Raw genomic sequence first — 5,977 nt, 5'->3', positions numbered from 1 at the left:
TTTGGACAATTGACGGTTCATCTTGTTGCTCAGATTAGGTAATTTTCTCTTCAAATTTTTTTTTTTTCAAAAATCTTTCAAAAATTTTCCCTTTTGTTTTCGAAAATTATTCTAATTTTTTTAAGAATGAATTCTAGAGTTTCATGGTAACATGTTAAAGCCTGGCTGGCTGTAAAGCCATATCCAAATTCTTTTGGATTAAGGCTTCAACTTGTCAACATAAAAGGCATGTATATGGAATTGGATGAAGTATCAGCTGTTGCGTGCCTGATTTATATCCTAAAGCTGGCTGGCTATTAAGCCATGTCCAACTCTTGGATTGGAACTTTAGGCTAACATTGAAAGATTCCTGGAATTCTTCTTAAAAAATTTTTATTTTGTTTTTCCTATAAAATTTCAAAAAAAATAAAAATAATAAAATACAAAAAATAATAAAATCATAAAATCAAAAAAATATTTTGTGTTCTTGTTTGAGTCATGAGTCAATTTATAAGTTTTGTGTCAGTTGCATATTTCTAAAAAAATTTTATGCATTTTTCGAAAATTCATGCATGGTGTTCTTTATGATCTTCAAGTTGTTCTTGGTAAGTCTTCTTGTTTAATCTTGATGTTTTCTTGTTTTGTGTCTTTTGTTGTTTTTTATGTGCATTTTTACATTCATAGTGTCTAAGCATTAAAGATTTCTAACTTTGGAGTCTTGCATGTTTTCTTTGCATTAAAAATTTTTTCAAAAATAAGTCTTGATGTTCATCTTGATCTTCAAAGTGTTCTTGGTGTTCATCTTGACATTCATAGTGTTCTTGCATGCATCATGTGTTTTGATCCAAAATTTTCATGTTTTGGGTCATAATTGTGTTTTTCTCTCTCATCATTAAAAATTTAAAAATAAAAAATATCTTTCCCTTATTTCTCTCCTAAATTTCGAAAATTTGAGTTGACTTAGTCAAAAAAATTTTAAAATTAGTTGTTTCTTGTAAGTCAAGTCAAATTTTCAATTTTAAAAATCTTATATTTTCAAAACTTTTTCAAAAATCAAATCTTTTTCATTTTTTTACTATTTTTCAAAAATTTTTAATTTGAATTTTAAAATCTTTTTCTTATCTTTAATTCAAAAATTTCGAAAACTTTACTAACAATTAATGTGATTGGTTCAAAAATTTGAAGTTTGTTACTTTCTTGTTAAGAAAGGTTCAATCTTTAAATTCTAGAATCATATCTTTTAGTTTCTTGTTAGTCAAGTAATTAATTTTAATTTAAAAAATTATATCTTTTTCACCATATCTTTTTATCATATCTTTTTAAATCATATCTTTTTTCAAAAAAAAATTTGATTTCAAAATATCCCTTTCTAACTTCTTATCTTCTTATCTTTTCAAAATTGACTTTCAAATCTTTTTCAACTAACTAATTGACTTTTTGTTTGTCTCTTATCTTTTTCAAAACCACCTAACTACTCTTCCCTCTCTAATTTTCGAAAATTTCTCACCCCTTTTTTAAAATTCTTTTTAATTAATTAATTATTTTAAATTTTAATTTTAATTTTATTTCCCTCTTTAATTTTTGAAAATCACTAACTCTTTTTCAAAATTTATTTTCGAATTTCTCCCTCTCTCATCATATTCTATTTATTTATTCATTTACTAACACTTCTCTTCATCTCAAGAATCTGAACCTATCTTCACCCTTGTATTTGGATTCTTACCTTTTCCTTCTTCTATTCCTTTTTTCTTCTGCTAATATAAAGTAATCTCTCTACTGTGGTAAAGAGGATCCCTATTATTATTTTCTGTTCCCTTCTTTTTCATATGAGCAGGAGCAAGGACAAGAATATTCTTGTTGAAGCAGATCCCGAACCTAAAAGGACTCTGAAGAGGAAACTAAGAGAAGCTAAATTACAACAATCCAGAGACAACCTTACAGAAATGTTTGAAAAGGAAGAAGAGATGGCAACCGAAAATAATAATGCAAGGAGGATTCTTGGTGATTATACTACACCTACTTCCAAGTTTGATGGAAGAAGCATCTCAATCCCTGCCATTGGAGCAAACAATTTTGAGCTGAAACCTCAATTAGTTGCTCTAATGCAACAGAACTGCAAGTTTCATGGACTTCCATCAGAAGATCCCTATCAGTTTTTAATCGAGTTTTTACAGATCTGTGAGACTGTTAAGACCAATGGAGTAGATCCTGAAGTCTACAGGCTCATGCTTTTCCCTTTTGCTGTAAGAGACAGAGCTAGAACATGGTTGGACTCACAACTTAAGGATAGCCTAGACTCTTGGGATAAGCTGGTCACGGCCTTCTTGGCTAAGTTCTTTCCTCCTCAAAAGTTGAGCAAGCTTAGAGTGGATGTTCAGACCTTCAAACAAAAAGATGGTGAATCCATCTATGAAGCTTGGGAAAGATACAAGCAGATGACCAAAAGGTGTCCTCCTGACATGCTTTCAGAATGGACCATTCTGGATATATTCTATTATTGTCTATCTGAGTTCTCTAAGATGTCACTGGACCATTCTACTGGTGGATCCATTCACTTAAAGAAAATGCCTGCAGAAGCTCAAGAACTTATTGACATGGTTGCAAATAACCAGTTCATGCACACTTTTGAGAGAAATTCCGTGAATAATGGGACGCCTCAAAGGAAGGGAGTTCTTGAGATTGATGCTCTGAATGCCATATTGGCTCAGAAGAAAATGTTAACTCAGCAAGTCAACATGATTTCTTAAAGTCTGAATGGATGACAAAATGCATCCAACAGTACTAAAGAGGCATCTTCTGAAAAAGAAGCTTATGATCCTGAGAACCCTACAATGGCAGAGGTAAATTACATGGGTGAACGTTATGGAAACACCTATAATTCATCATGGAGAAATCATCCAAATTTCTCGTGGAAGGATCAACAAAAGCCTCAACAAGGCTTTAATAATGGTGGAAGAAACAGGCTCAGCAATAGCAAGCCTTTTCCATCATCTTCTCAATAACAGACAGAAAATCCTGAGCAGAGCACCTCTAACTTAGCAAACATAATCTCTGATCTATCTAAGGCCACTTTAAGTTTCATAAGTGAAACAAGGTCCTCCATCAGAAATTTGGAGGCACAAGTGGGCCAGCTGAGTAAGAAAGTCACTGAAACTCCTCCTAGTACTCTCCCAAGCAATACTGAAGAGAATCCAAAAAGAGAGTGCAAGGCCATTGACATAATTAACATGGCCGAACCTATAGGGGAATGGGAGGACGTGAATCCCAATGAGAAAGACCTCATGGGACGTCTCCCAGACAAGAAGGAGTTTCCTATTGAGGACCCAAAGGAATCTGAAGGTCATATAGAGACCATAGAGATCCCATTAAACTTCCTTCTGCCATTCATGAGCTCTGAAGACTATTCTTCCTCTGAAGAGGATGAAGACGTAACTGGAGAGCAAGTTGCTCAATATCTGGGAGCTATCATGAAGCTGAATGCCAAGTTGTTTGGTAATGAGACTTGGGAAGGTGAACCTCCCTTGCTCATTAGTGAACTAGAAACATGGGTCCAGCAAACTTTACCTCAAAAGAGACAAGATCCTGGTAAATTCTTAATACCCTATACCATAGGCACCATGACCTTTGAGAAGGCTCTTTGTGACCTGGGGTCAGGGATAAATCTTATGCCACTCTCTGTAATGGAGAAGCTGGGGATCATGAGGTACAGCCTGCCCCGTTCTCATTATAGATGGCAGACAAGTCAGTAAGACAAGCTTATGGATTGATAGAGGACGTGTTAGTAAAGGTTAAAGGCCTTTACATCCATGCTGATTTCATAATCTTAGGCACTAGGAAGGAGGAGGATGAATGCATCATCTTTGGAAGATCCTTCCTACCTACAGCAGGAGCTGTGATTGATGTTGACAGAGGAGAGCTAGTCCTTCAATTGAATGGGGACTACCTTATGTTTAAAGCTCAAGGATCTTCTTCTACAACCATGGAGAGGAAGCATGAAAAGCTTCTCTTAGTACATAGTCAAACAAAGCCCCCACAATCAAACTCTAAGTTTGGTGTTGAAGGCCACAGCCAAACTCCAAGTTTGGTGTTGAATCCCCACATCCAAACTCTAAGTTTGGTGTTGGGAGTCTACAATATTGACCTGATCACCTTTGAGGCTCCATGAGAGCCCACTGTTAAGCTATTGACATTAAAGAAGCGCTTATTGGGAGGCAACCCAATTTTTATTTATCTAATTTTGTTTTTATTTTATTATTCCTTTATGTTTTATTAGGGTCATGATCATGTAGAGTCACAAAATAAATACTAAAATTAAAAATAGAATAAAAAATAGCAGAAGAAACAGCACACCTTGGAGGAAGGGCTTACTGGCGTTTAAATGCCAATAAGGAGCATCTGGCTGGCGTTCAACGCCAGAACAGAGCATGGATCTAGCGTTGAATGGCAGAAACAAGTAGCATCCTGGTGTTTAAACGCCAGGAATACACCCTGAGGAGAGCTGACACTGAACGCCAGAAACAAGCATGGAACTGGCGTTCAACGCCAGAAACATGCTGCAGATGGGCGTTGAACGCCCAAAACAAACATCAATCTGGCGTTTAAATGCCAGAATTGCATGTAGAGGCGTTTTACATGCCTAATTGGTGCAGGAATGATAAATCCTTGACACCTCAGGATCTGTGGACCCCACAGGATCACCTCAGGATCTGTGGACCCCACAGGATCCCCACTTACCTCAACTCACCTTCTCTCCTCTTCACACAACCCAATAACACTCTTCCCCAAAAACCCTTCACCAATCACCTCAATTTCTCTTCCCCATCACCTCTTCACCACTCACATCCATCCACCCTTCCCCAGAAACCCCACCTACCTTCAAAATTCAAAATCTCTTTCCCACCTAAACCCACCCTAAATTGCCGACCTTAAACCCCTCCCTCCACTATATAAACCCTTCCATTCTTCTTCATTTTCACACAACACAACCCTCTCTTCTCCTCCTTGGCCGAAACACAACCCTCACTCCCTCTCTTCCATATCTTCTTCTTCTTCATCTATTCTTTCTTCTCTTGCTCGAGGGTGAGCAATAATCTAAGTTTGGTGTGGTAAAAGCATAGCTTTTTTTTTGTTTTTCCATAACCACCTAAGGAACCTATGGCCAGAGAAACCTCAAAAAAAAAAAAAGAAGAGAAAAGGGAAGACAATTGCTTCCACCTCTGAGTCATGGGAGATGGAGAGATTCATCTCAAGGGTCCATAGCTCAGTAATAGAGCATTTGACTGCACAATAAGAGAGCATGAGGAATTCCCTCATCAAGAAATCCCTGAGATATCTCAGGGAATGCATGTTCCTCTACATAATTATTGGGAGCAACTAAGGATAGGAGCACCAAAATCACTAGGGATCAAGCAACAAAGGCAAGGAAGAGACATGGAGGAGCACAAAAAGCACCATTGGTCCTTCAAGAAGGCGCCACCCTCACTGAGGTGGACTCACTCCTTAACTTCCTTGTTCTTAATTCTCTATTTTTTGATTTTATGCTACATGTTTATTGATGAGCGGATAATTTATACGCTTTTTGGCATTGTTTTTAGTATATTTTTAGTATGATTTAGTTAGTTTTTAGTATATTTTTATTAGTTTTTAGTTAAAATTCACTTTTCTGGACTTTACTATGAGTTTGTGTGTTTTTCTGTGATTTCAGGTATTTTCTGGCTGAAATTGAGGGTTCTGAGCAAAAATCTGATTCAGAGACTGAAAAGGACTGCAGATGCTGTTGGATTTTGACCTCCCTGCACTCGAAATGGATTTTCTGGAGCTACAGAAACCCAATTGGCGCACTCTCAACGGCATTGAAAATTAGACATCCTGGGCTTTCCAGCAATATATGATAGTTCATACTTTGCCCAAGATTTGGTGGCCCAAACCGGCGTGGCAAAACAGCCTCAGAAATTCCAGCGTTTAACGCTGGAACTGGCATAAAACTTGGAGTTAAACG

At 36.8% G+C, this 5,977-nt stretch overlaps 1 non-coding gene across 1 annotated transcript; it reads right to left on the bottom strand.

Moving 5' to 3' along the window:
• Nucleotides 1-2,336: 2,336 nt before the first annotated feature.
• On the bottom strand, nt 2,337-2,444 carry LOC127743282 (small nucleolar RNA R71). Its single transcript, XR_008004676.1, has one exon. It is a non-coding gene; the product is annotated as a small nucleolar RNA R71 (small nucleolar RNA).
• Between the last annotated feature and the right edge of the window lie 3,533 nt (nt 2,445-5,977).

Source organism: Arachis duranensis, chromosome 10, assembly GCF_000817695.3.
Source record: "Arachis duranensis cultivar V14167 chromosome 10, aradu.V14167.gnm2.J7QH, whole genome shotgun sequence".
Taxonomy (NCBI): Eukaryota; Viridiplantae; Streptophyta; class Magnoliopsida; order Fabales; family Fabaceae; genus Arachis; species Arachis duranensis.
This window is presented reverse-complemented; position numbering and strand designations above follow the sequence as displayed.